Here is a 14,185-nt window from a genome sequence, read left to right as displayed (position 1 = left end):
TGAAAAAACAAAAAAGATGAAGATTGAAGAAACAACAATGGCATTATTTGGATTCCCACTTTGCTTCGACAATCAAAATGAATTCATGCTTTATATTGGACTCCCAAATAAACAAACAAACCCAAAACAAATGGAAACCCAAATTTGACTATAATGATAAATTTTAAGTGTAATTGTATTCTCTGTATTGGACTCAAACTTTTGAGTGTGGAAAAAAGCAAAGTGATGGGTTTGGAGAAGATGATGTAAGGAATAGTTATATATATATATATACGAACAGGTTCCGTTTATCACACTTTTTATACCATAGTTTATACCACACCCCCCCCTACAAAATGAGTTAAGGACTAATACTTTGTGGATATGATCTACTAATCTACACAAAAATTCATCTTATTTGGAAATCTTTAACCTAGTTCAAAATCATTGTCAAATTTGAATTTTTTTTAATGGCTCAGATTATTCGATTGTGCAATCATCTTTTGACATGGTTAAACATTATCAAATGAGTTGAAATTTTATAAAGGTGATCTTCATGGTTAGTTGAACACATCTATAAAAAACTATGTTATAATTTGTGTTGTAGGTGAAGTTGTGGGGTATAGTATAAACTATAGTATAAAAAGTATGGTAAATGGAACCTGCTCGATATATAAACTCGCGCATATTCTCTCTGACCACTATATCGCTCTATTTTCCAATCCAAGCAATATTAGTGACTCCTAACAAAAAGGAGGTGCTAATAATTAGAAACACCTCCCTGTATTTGTTTAATTCTCCTTCGTTTTTGTCAAAATTATTATCATCTCTCTTAAAACCCAAAACAAGAGAACAAGGCCAAATAAACTCTCTTAAGACTTTCGGTTTCTCTTAAACCCAAAAACTCCATACTTTCATCAAATTTAAAAGAAAAAACAAAAAATCCATAAACCAAATTAGTTTCTTATGGTATTTCATTTATTCCTAGTTCCTACACGCTATTCTTTTCCTCATATCAACCTTCTCAATTATCCCCACGTGTCCTGCAGATACAGAAACCTCCGCCTCTTTAATCGTGTTGAAACACTCTCTTTCCAATGCACATTCACATTCTAATTTCCATTCTTCTTCATCATCTTTTCTAAAAATCCCCTTCAACACCTTTTCTTCTCTTATATAAACCTCGAACCATACCGCTTCGCTTACATGAACACGTTCACGAGTCGCGTAAACTACTTCTTTGTTCTTCTCAGCTGATCTGACTTGTTAAGGAGTTATGAAAGCGTCTACATCTGATCAAATCTTGGCATCATGGGTACAAAAGTTGGGCCATCGGATGAAGGGTTTTGAGTCCTAATTAAAATCAACTTACTATTAACTGGAGGCCAAACTCCACTGACGTACTCCTCAACACTGACTGCTCACTTTGATTGTGTTGTAAGATAGAGGGTTACTGAAGAAAATCATTATTATACTGTGTTGTAAGAGAGAGGGTTCGTTGAAGGGTCTTAGTTTATCCTTAAATCTGTTGAAGATATTGCATTGCTGACATGCCAAAATACAAAAAGGGAAAGGTATGCCTCACTTCCTTATATATAAAATGTGTCAATGCTGCATTGATTTTCTACCATCACTGTTATTTATGTGGAATTTTTTATAATGGTTTGTTGATAGATTGGGCTAAGGTGGAGGATAGAGAAGGAAGTTATATCTGGTAAAGGTAATTTATTATTTTCATGTTCTTTTTGTGGACCCCATTCTTTCTCATCAAACTTACAGTGTGGTTTTTATTAGTTATTTTATTTGAAGAGTAGTGCTTCCAAAAGATCAAGTGACTCATTGCATTGCACTTAATTGGCAAGGCAATTCATATGCGGCAGCAAACAGTGTGACGAAAAAGATGGATTAGCAAGTTACAAGGTTAGTGCTTCTCCTTATAATCTCATTGCTGGTTTGTGATTGAATATATTATATTGGTGTATAGGGTTATGCTTTAAGGAGATGCAAGGATTAGCGTAATATTGAATGAGAGAATGCTCAAACAGTTGTAGCAATGAGAACATTTCAAAACAAAACTAGAAGGATGAAAAAGAAGCTAAAATACAAGGCATGTTGAACAAAATCAATCCTTATAAGCCTAAAAGTATGAATTTCTTGATGCAAAAAGCAGTAAGAATATTTTATTATATCCAAAATATACTATTGAGATACTTGATAAGTACTCAAAACGGTAATACTAAACCCCGTAGAGACATAATATTTTGGTTAATTATGTGTTTAATAATCATGAAATAATTATATTTTCATTCTTTTGCAGGTTTTCGCAGTTAACGTCAATATGATGATAAAACCTGCATTAAAGTATGGGAATATTGTGCATACTTGAAGTCTTCCAACTTGATAACAGTAAAATAATAGTTTTACCCACGAATAAGTTACGAAAACTGAAACGCAATTAAAACTAAAGCTATTTTCGTGCTAGGTTTATCAAAGTTATCTACTCTCGGTGCTATCGCAATAGAGTTGGAGTAGAGAATTTGTTCCACTCCTAGTTCTTTAGAATTAGCATTTTCTAAGATTATCGGTCTATCCAAAGTCAATGAGAGTACTGTGGAAATTTATACTACGATGTGAATTATACTAATAAGATATGATATTTTAATTACGGAATACTAAATTGATAATATGATAAGGACTTAGGCGGAGATTGATTCCACCTTAACTCTGATAGAGTTATATACTAAAAGCATTACTTTTGTGTTAACTCTAATTCTTTATATTTTGAATGAGAATCATATGGGCAAATGTTATACATATTATATATATTATTAGTTATATGCATGTGTCTGATACTTTATGTTGTAGATGATATGGTGTGGACACACAGAAGATCATATCATCAGTACCTTATAAAATATAAGTAATCGTTCACAACCTAGATGGATTTGGACAAACCATTGGTACGGTTGTAGTACAATCTGGTATTAGTCTATCTTGACGATATGATTACACTAGTACACTTTGTGTGTATTGAACATGACCAAGTGAGGTTGTTTCTCTTTATACTGACTATATAAGAGAACAAATGCCTCTGTTATTATGGATGCTTGTCCTCTTAATTCGGATATAATAACGGGCACTTACATGCATTGTACATTACTTTAAATCATCAATGAGTGAGATTCATTTGTGAATCAACAAACTCGATGGATTGGGTAATGATATTGTATGTAAGGTGTGTTGTTGATTATAGAAGGAATCCGTGTCCCGCAAGAAGTTGAGCTGATGATGTCCCCTTGAGGAGCTCATAAAGATTGTCATGTAAACCCTGCAGGTGGATTTGATCCGACATGACAATGAGGTTGAGTGGTACTACTCAAGGACATAAGAAGTTGATTAATGTAGTTGTCAGTAACTTGACTTAATCAACGGACATTCGATATCTTAAACACAGGGAGATCAACGAGTATATAATATGGAGCCCATAAACGCTGACACATAATTTGGGATTAGGGCGGTAGTGCAACAATGACTTTTAGTGGAATAAGCCATTTGTTGACGGACTTGGGTCATGTGTTATGGGTGAACATGGGAAGCCCAAGCCCGTCAGGAAGCCCAACCCTAATTTCTCCTCATGGTTCCTGTTGTAGCCTATAAATAGAATTCTTTTTCTCTTAGCCGAAATTATTATTCACTGGATTGAAAAGAGAGGCAAGGAGAGATAGATCCAAAATTGGATCTAGCTTTGTGAGAAAGAAGGGGGTTGGTAGATCGTTGCCCACATAATGTCCAATCTATTCTAAAGGAATACAACAGAAGATCAAGGGGTTGATTGTTGATTCGGATTCATAGCTATTGGATTCTCAGAGATATCAAGAAGCTGATATAAAGGTATGATTTTCTATCCAAAACCGTGAACCCTATTAATTCCGCTACGCGTGGGTTTTCGCGGTTTGTAGAAATATTCATTATGGAAATAACGGTTCATACAAACTCGACTTAATCAACTAACAAAGAAATGTCGCAATCCAAATTTTAATGATTTCACATAACAAACTGGTAAATCTAATCCATAACTATTTATGGTAATCTCTACCAAATAATAACTAGCATGTCACGCAATAAAACCCATTCTCATGGTGAACTAATTACTTTCTAGAATTGAATAGATTATCACGATGATTTCTAAGCTAACAAAAATCAAGTTTTCATCAAGCCTTCCTCAAACCCCTCTAATTGAGGTTTTAGCCTTGAATCATCATACTATCATTTCTAAACCAAGAACAGTAAAAACAAGTCATTATTGAATAAGTAATTAAACTTTCTTAATCTAAATTAACAATAATCTAAGATTCAAAATGGATTACAATTGAAATTTAAACTAATTTAGAACTAAGATTATGAATACTAATTATCAATTTAAAACAACTAAATCTATGAATGCAAGATTGAATTTGAAATTAAAGATTGAAATATAAACTAAGTATTTTATTCTAAGATTCAAAACTTGTTCTAACAGCTAATAAAATTGACAACTAACTAGATTAATCTATATAAACTAATTTAATGAATTAAAACTAATTCTATATTACAAAACTAAATTTTATGAACAAGAACTGGGTTTAGATCTAGATAGCTTAAGAGCTAAGCTTTTGTCTCTTGATATAGAAGAGCTAGATCCCCAAATTCATGCATGGGCTGAGAAGCAATATTTTGGGCCAAAAAATCGAGCCCAAAACCCAATTTGTTGAATCCAAAACTTCCAATTCTGGTCGTGTTACTGTAGTGCAAGGTTTCACCAACTTATATTACTATGATCGAGTCAAAGTCTAACCATTAGAAAGAGCTTTCCGAGCCAGTCATTTTTATATAAAATGGGCCCAAATCCGAGGTCTGAGCCCAAAGATATGGCCTTTTGAAGTTTTGTTGACTTTTCTTCAGCTTTCTAATCCGGTTTGACTTTCACTTAACAACTTGACTTAGGTTTTTTAAGGGATTTTTCTCCATGAAACTTGGGCTTTCTTCATAGAACTTTCATAGCAATCACTTTAGCTCATTTTAGCACCTTTAGCGCCTAATTAGTAACAAATTTACATTTATTCAACTCCGAAGCCTGAAATACTCAAAAGCACGTAATTAGTGATAAACCTATATTATTAATCACATAATTGGTCTAACAGCTATATTGTTAAGGAGTTAAAACTACAGTTTTGGGCTCTTATCAAACCACCCACAAACAGCATTTTGCTTGTCCTCAAGCAAATATCAGAAATTAGAATAAGTGACCAAAAATAGAGTTCTAACTAGTCTCATTTCGCCGAGTGCGATTGCATTGACCATATGCAACAATGCCTTAAACCACTAGGAATTCCCTAGTAGACGAGTTATAGCCTCGTGAGAGTTTTCCAGTGAAGGTACTCACAAACTTCATCTATACTACAACGACTAGGAAATACAACTATTGTTTCCTTATTTATTCTCAAATACCAATACATCTCACTAGCAATGAACATAGAATAGTCAAGTCGAAACCTAAGCTAATATATGCATAATAATCAATCATCTACGAATAAACATATATATATAATGAGCAATACTATGAAATGCACTAACAGGTCCGTTTCTGAAACTTTGGAATAACGTCCTTAAGTAGGTCCTCACATAAATGTCAAGACAAAAACACTTTGATTTTTCCGCTCAAGTTTCGCTACTCTAGTGTGCAATGTGCACACTTTACCTTACGATCTCATTGACACACAAGGAAGCCGAAGTCGATCAAACACATCAGCCACTTACTATCACACTAACCTATTCCTAATTAAGCTAGAGGTCTTTATTAGGTGTTGCGGGGATTAGGTGATGATTTAAGAATGAAGGAAATGGATATTCAAAAAGAACCAGTCTGAGATAATAGAGTCTTCATATTATGTAACTAGAGAAAACCTTGTTCTTTACTTTTGCTTCTACACTTTGTTTCCATCCTTAGCCATTTTTTTCTTTTTCTTTGGCTTTTGACTCCTTTGATTCTATTTTTGGAGTTCTATTTCTTTATTATTATTTTTTTTATTTGGATGGAAACTTTCTTTTCTTATTTGAAGCGTAGGCATATTCTTGATTTCAAAGGTCTTTCTCTTTTCTATTCTTCATCTCTATTCTCAGACTCATTCAAAAAATGGGTAGGCTGATTTTTTTTTTTTTTTTTTTTTTTTTTTTTAATTTTGTTTTGTAAAAGGTTAAAGGATTTGCGGTTTATGAAAGGCTAAATAAAGGCTCAGAGGGGCAACTAGTGGAAAATAATTTCATAAGGTTTGAATTTCTGGCTATATTGATCCAAGATGGCCTAAATTCTCGCTTAGGATATGGTATAATGATCAAGCAAGTGGACTTGTGATTTCTCTATCCGGATTTTACTTCTCCCTTATGTCATTTCTCAAATGTTTCACTCATATAATGCTTTAGACTATATTATCACAGGATTTGTAGAATAAGTATTCTAGCCTAGATTTCAGAAACTTACTGCTAAACAATCATAGATACTCATGCAATATATTTATAGATAGATGCAAAGATTATTATCTATATATTAACCTAAGTTTCTAAAAACTATTCTAAAGCAAAAGCTAATGTGAAACTTCTAGATTATTAAGAGCATAGAGAAAGAAACCATACCAATATTCCTAAATGTATAGCATAACTTTTTATTTATTTTTGAATTTTTGAAATTTTTACTAGAAAACAAGTGCATATTATACATATATATATCCTAATAGATACCTTAATTACACGTGTTTCTATGCCACCCGCAAACAAGAAGCATGCTTTGTCCTTAAAGTATTGAAATAAAAAGGGTAGAAAAATACCATGGAAACGCGTGAAATATAGAACATTTGCAAAACAAAGTTAAAACATACTAATATAGAAAAAATAAAAACAGACGCAACTCTATATGAGTTCCAGCCGTTATGAGGTTAACAAGAATCAACTTGCTTGGAACATAAACAGACACTAACTGAAACTAAAAACTTACCTTATCTTCAGCGTTTAAGCGTCGTCCTCATCCTCTTCTATAAAGAAATGAGGTTCATTCGCATCCTGCCACACCATGGTGATTTGCCAGGGTTCACGCCATTTATCATCTATAATTGCTAACCTGTTTAGCGCCACTTGGTCGGATGGGGTTGTAGGGGGTAACCCAATAAGGTTGCACCTGCCATCCCGGCCAAGTCATATCACGGAAAGATCGAATAATACAATTCACTACACCATAATAGGATATTTGCAACACGCACCTTTTTTGCTTTGCAACGTTTATTTACCGTTAGTAAATTGCCAACGCTAAAAAAGCGTTGGCAATGTTGTAAAGCGTTGGTTTATTTGAGTGAATTTTCGGAATTAATTGCTAACGCTTAAAAAGCGTTGGAGAAGTGTTACAAATCCAAAAAACCAAAACAACTTCGAAATTTCAAAGATAGGGAAACAAAAAAGAAATCGCCGTCGGTATGTCAAAATAGAAAACCTCTCATTCTCTCTCACAGCCGCTGGGTTAGGTTAGGGTTTTTTTATCTTTGCTGGTGAAGAAAAAGGAGATGTGCCTAGAATAGAATAACGCTTCAAGATGCTACTGATTTAATTGAGAAAGGGGACGATAGCCGTGAAAGCTCGTAATTAATCGAGACTTCCGATTGTTCGACTTTATGTTGAAATCGGGTTAGGTATTTGAAATTTCCCTTTCTTATTTTCTTTCTCTTACTTCCTGACTAATCTCGTGTTATATATATATAGAAGGGTCGGGTCGAAGAGAAAGGACACACACACTCTCTCTCTGTTTGAAGTTTTGAAGGTGGAATCAGCTCAAAGAACTGATTTTTAACAATGGGTGCTTCAGGGAAATGCCTAAAATCAATAGTTGGTGTGAAAAAACCAGAAAAAGATGACCAAGTAAGCTGGAAAAAAAAACTCTCATTTTGTTTCATTTCTTCTTGTTTTTGTTTGTCTACTGAGTTTTAAGGTTTGGATATTTTGTTTTGTGAAGGAGAAGGTTAGTGGTAATAAGAACAAGAAGTGGAAACTATGGAGAAGCTCATCGGGAGATTTGAGTCTGTGGTGGAAAAGGTTTTCAAAAGGAAGTCATCATAGAGCCGCTTGAGAGACTTCTTAGTGTTCTTCAACTGCCGATGCTTTTAATTTCTTTGTTGTTACTATAGTTCGTGGCTCCACCTAAAAATTTCGGGGGTTGTGAGGCAAGAATGGGTTGCTATCCGGATTCAAACTGCTTTTCGTGGGTTTCTGGTAATCGAGTTTCTTTTGTTTTAATGTTTTGTTATGTTTTTAGTTTGAATTGCTTAAGCTTGTTTTTTAGATTGATGGATGGTTAGATTATGATGGAATGTGTGTTGTTGAGGTACATCGATCTCAATTTACTGTTAGTGTTGAAGTGTTGTTGGTTTCTGTTACGAAGTGTTCACTTATTGGGGAAAGAGTTGAAACTAGAGAGAATTTGAAGAATAGTTGGTATTTGTTCTAATTTTCAGCTCATTGATGTTCATGCAATTGAGTTTTTCTCTTTAGTTGATTAGTTGGTCATGTTGTTTGTCGTGGAGGAGTCTTGCCATGTACCAGTATTTGTAGAATTCTATGGTTGCCATTACTGATTTTACATAGTTAAACCCTCCGTTCGCCATGTTCCTCTTGTCACTTGAATTGCCTTGGTAGATATCACATGCAATATAAATTTCATCCATTGTCAAAGTGGGGAAATGGGTCCCTAAGCCACATTATATCGCAGATCCCGCAATGGCGGGCAACTGTTATACTTCAAATGAAGATAGATCTGAATTAAGGTGTACCACCGACGTAGTGACGTGTATCCTTTTATTTGGGTCAAGATTATGAGTGACAAAAACCGAATTTGATTCGTCGGTCTAGTCCATCGATGGCTCGATTATGAAGAAATGCGAGTTTGTGCGTTCGATCAAACGTAAGACTGAATTGAAAAAACAAATCCATACCGTGAAAACAAAGTTGTAGCCAGTTCAAGAACTACCGCAAAAAGTCGATCCTCCTCCACATGAGCTTCGGATAGTCCTCGGACATGAACCGCTTATCTTTGGAAAAATCAACACCGGGGAGTTGTGAGATAGAAACAAAGTGTGGATGTACGGACTTGCATCTAAAAAACGTGGTTGGGTCCATGGCTACAATAACTAGGTGGTTCAGAGTCCGGATGTCCCTTCACCTATGCGAAAACTCTCAAGAAAGAGGTCAAGCATGGACCCTGGTTCTGCCCATGCTTTATTCAGGGTGGTTAGAACTTAGAATGATTGTTCTATCATCCATGGATGCTTTCTTTAACACCCTCCCTAGCTCCTCTCGTTCAAGTTGCCGCAAATGCAACACATTATTTTTGTTCTGTACACAAACATATTTGATTCGCAAAGGAAAGAAAATGATTGAGGCGTCACAAATTTACAAACTAAATGAACATCATTGGCTTGATCACGTTAATTAATTAATTCTCCTCTGTTTTCCTGCTTTGTGCACTTATACCTGAAGCAGAGTAAAGGCGGGTTATACGCTTATACCTCCATGATGGTATAAGAGAGAGTTGTTATGATATCCACTACAACTATTCTTTAATTTCTATATTCTTTCTTTGATGAAATAACTAAGTTTCGACTTTTATGCGGTTCAAAGCCCGCTGGAAATGATATTATCGGTATCGATTTGGGTACCACCAATTCGTGTGTTTCTGTCATGGAAGGGAAGGTATAAGACTTGTCAATTCTCCAGTAGTTTACTTAGTTAAGGTTGTTTCTTATTTGTTCTTGTCATGTATGCAGGTCTGCAAAGGTGATTGAAAATTCGAGAAGGTGCTCGAACCACTCCATTAGTGGTAGCCTTCAACCAAAAGGGGAACTTCTCGTTGGCACTCCTACCAAGCCGTCGATCTGTAACAAACCCCACAAACATAGTCTCGGGACTAAGCGCCCGATTGGCGAGAAGGTTTGATGATCCACAGACACAAAAAGAAATGAAAATGGTTCCATACAAGATAGTAAAGGCTCCAAATGGAGATGCTTGGGGTTGAGGCCAATGGACAACAAGTATTCACCAAGTTAGATTGGAGCTTTTGTTTTGACAAAGATGAAGGAAACCGCAGAGGCTTATTTGGGGAAGTCGGTTTCCAAAGCTGTAATTACAGTTTCAAAGATACTTTAATGACGCCAGAGGCAAGCGACTAAAGACGCGGGAAGGATTGCAGGATTAAATGTAGAGAGAATTATCAATGAGCCCATCAAGGGCTGCACTTTCCTATGGAGTAAATAACAAGGAGAGCCTTATAGCTGTCTTTGATCTTGGTGGTGGTACTTTTGATGTTTCCATATTGGAAATCTCCAATGGTGTGTTTGAGGTATGGGTTCTAAGTCGTTATCTTTTCTAGGAATTGTTTTATGCTTGATTTTAAGTTGAGTCTCACAAAAAATTTCTTCTCATTCAAGGTTAAATCAACAAATGGTGATACTTTTTTGGGTGGGGAGGACTTTGACAATACCTTACTTTGGAATATTTGGTGAATGAGTTTAAGAAAGTGAGTCTATTGATCTTACAAAAGACAAGTTGGCCCTCTAGAGGCTCGAGAAGCAGCTAAGAAAACTAAGATAGAACTCTCATCCACTTCACAGATCGAGATCAACCCGCCTTTCATCACTGCGATGCATCGGGTGCAAAACATTTGAATATCACACTAACTAGGTCAAAGTTTGAGACTTTGGTTAGCAACTTGATTGAGAGGACTAGAAACCCATGTCGAGCTGCTTGAAAGATCTTTGGTATTACTACCAAGGAGGTGGGGGTGAGGTACTTCTTGTAGGAGGGATGACGAGAGTTCCCAAAGTTCAAGAGTTTGTGAGAGATATTTGGGAAGGCTCCAAGCAAGGGAGTGAATCGATGAAGCCATTTGCTATGGGTGGTGCTGCAATACAAGGTGGCATACCGTGGAGATGTCAAGGAGCTTCTTCTCTTGGATGTCACACCTCTATCCCTAGGTCTTGAGACTCGGGTGGTATCTTCACAAAGTTGATCAACAGGAACACTACAATTCCCACTAAGAAAAGTCAGGTAAGCTCATTTGTCTTCCAGTTTTGGTTATTGAAGTTGAGTTTTACATGTGCTTTTAGCTACATGTCTATTCTTATTTTGTTTTTGTTTTTTGTGTTTTTTTTGTCCTGTCCGAGCATCATATGTACATGAAATTGAATATATACATGTTTAGCATTGTTCTTTTTTAAAGTTTGTGTTACACTTAACTAGCACATGTTATGCTAGAATCAGTTCGAAAAGGTTAATCGTGTACATGTTATGCTAGATTGTAGTCAATGGTGTGTAGACATTAATTAATGGTTTTAGGGGTCAGAAAGAGTATTTTTTCCCGACATAGAAGAAGACTTAAATGCGTCAAACATGGATGTGATACCTTCTACAACTATCATTAAGCAATTGGCAACAACAATTGAGTAAGTGTTTCTCCCCCTTTAGACGTCAAGTCATGTGTCCGTTTAATTATATGTAGGAGATTTTGTATTGTGTCTTATTGTATGTTTTGGTGTAAAGTATACTATGCTGCCTTGGTACTGATCTCTATCAAGAAAAGAAAAGAGGGTGTCTCTAAGATCTGCTAATTCTGTAAGTTAATAGTTTCGTTTTTTCCGTTTCTATTTGTTTGACAGATCTGCAAAGTCTAATTCAATGAAAGATCTCCTGGCATCATCTAGAAATTCTTCACCTATCAAAGAGAGGGCAGGGTTAAGTTTTTCTGCAGTGAAATCTCTAGTGCTTCGTGAGAAGGAGGATAAGTCAACATCTGACTTTCGTGATGATGACGAGCTCCTACTATTAAACCAGTCTTTATTTGATCCTGGTAAGCATAATGTAATGTAAGCATAAACCAGTCTTTCTAGCTAGTTGTAAGCATAATGTAATGTACTTTTTTGCTTGGAAAATTGAAGTACTTGGTGTTTACAAGTGATTTGTATTGTATTTTTCGCTTAGTAGTCACAGTGCCATCCTTGGTAGTCACAGTGTTTTTAATTTTTCTTTGCATTGTTATTTTCTAATGGCTATTCATTGTATTGATAATCTAGTCGGAGAGTGCACAAGGAGATGCTACTGCTAGAGCGATGGGTTGAGGGCGTGGCGGGGCAGGTTTCTGTGGCCGTGGAAGGGGAATGCGAAGGCGTTGAGCTTTTTGGGTTTGAAGATGCCAAGGACTTCTTAGAGTGAAGGGAAGATTTTGAAAGCAAAGGTGGTTTGTTTCGTGGGAAGTTTGCTTTCTGTCCTTAATTTTGTTTGCTTCAGTTTGGAGTGAGTTTGTAGCTATATATATATATATATATATTTGTCTAAACCATTCTTGTATTCATTGGTTATTGTAGGTTTAGCTGGTCTCGCTACAAAATATGAGAAATTATTATTTTTTTATTAGCAACCCATCAGCAACGGTTTATAACCGTTACAAATGAATTTTAAATTATTTTTTTTAAAAATTAACTAACAACTTTGCAATGGTTACAAACCGTTGGTAAAAATTTTAACAAATTACCAACGCTTAAAAAGCGTTTGTGAAATAAAAAACCGTTGCAAATGTTTTAAATATGTGTACGAAATAGTTATAATAAGTGTTGGAAATTTCTGTTTGCAACGCTTTGAATTTCTGTTTGCAATGCTTTTTAAGTGTTGGAAATTTCTGTTTGCAACGCTTTTTAAGCGTTGCAAATATTTCCAACACTTTACCGACGCCATATTTGTAACGCTTAAAAAGCGTTGCGAAAATTATTAGCAACGCTTTTTTGCCGTTGCAAATAGCCTGTTATGGTGTAGTGATTGGTGGGTCGCACAATGTCGACCCCAACCCAATCCATGAAACGGGCACAAAAAACAAGGAACAAACATAGTATAATACGGCAAACTAAAACAGGCATAAGAAGGTGTAGGAACCGTTATTTCAGAATGACTATTTCTACAAACCGCGAACACCACGCGCATTGGAATTAATGGATGTCCACGATTTGTGATTGGAAAACATACCTTTTAGATCCGGTTTTGATAACTCTAAGAATCCAAGCTTTGTGAATCCAAATCAACAATCAACCCCTTGATCTTCTATTGTATTCCTTTAGAATAGATTGGTCATTGTGTGGACAACGATCTACCAATCCCCTTCTTTCTCTCAAGATCAGAAATGAATTCAGATCTACTTTTCTTGCCTCTTTGTCAGAACCAGTGAATAGTGAATTTCAGCCAGAGAGAAAGTATTCTATTTATAGGCTACAACAGGGACCATGAGGAGAAATTAGGGTTGGGCCTCCTGACGGGCTTGGGCTTCCCATGTTCGCCCAGAACACACGGCCCAAGTCCGTCAACAAATGGCTTATTCCACTAAAGGCTATTGTTGCACTACCGCCCTAATCGCAAATTATGTGTCAGCGTTTATGGGATCCATATTATATGCTTGTTGATCTCCCCGTGTTTAAGATATCAAATATCCGTTGATTAAGTCAAGTTACTGACAACTATATTAATCAACTTCTTATGTCCTTGAGTAATACCACTCAACCTCATTGTCATGTCGGAATAAATCCACCTGCAGGGTTTACATGACAATCTTTTTGAGCTCCTCAAGGGGACATCATCAACCCGACTTCTTGCGGGACACGGATTCCTTCTATAATCAACATCATACCTTACATACAATGTCATTACCCAATCCATCGAGTTTGTTGATTCACAAATGAATCTCACTCATTGATGATTTAAAGCAATGTACAATGCATGTAAGTGCCTGTTATTATATCCGGATTAGGAGGACAAACATCCATAATAACAGAGGCATTTGTTCTCTTATATAATCAGTATAAAGAGAAACAACCTCACTTGGTCCTGTTCAATACACACAAAGTGTACTAGTATAATCCTATAGTCAAGATAGACTAATACCATATTATACTACAACCGTACTAATGGTTTGTCCAAATCCATCTAGGTTGTGAACGATTACTTATACTTTATAAGGTACTGATGATATGATCTTCTGTGTGTTCACACCATATCATCTACAACATAAAGTATTAGACACATGCATATAACTAATAGCATATATAATATGCATAACATTTGTCCATATGATTCTCATTCAAAATATAAAGAATTA

General features: G+C 35.6%; 1 pseudogene; it reads left to right on the top strand.

The window, feature by feature from the left end:
• Nucleotides 1-7,851: 7,851 nt before the first annotated feature.
• LOC147498144 (heat shock 70 kDa protein, mitochondrial-like) lies at nt 7,852-12,456 on the top strand (annotated as a pseudogene).
• The last annotated feature ends 1,729 nt before the right edge of the window (nt 12,457-14,185 follow it).

This window comes from Coptis chinensis, chromosome 5 (genome assembly GCF_015680905.1).
Source record: "Coptis chinensis isolate HL-2020 chromosome 5, ASM1568090v1, whole genome shotgun sequence".
Classification (NCBI taxonomy): domain Eukaryota; kingdom Viridiplantae; phylum Streptophyta; class Magnoliopsida; order Ranunculales; family Ranunculaceae; genus Coptis; species Coptis chinensis.
This window is presented reverse-complemented; position numbering and strand designations above follow the sequence as displayed.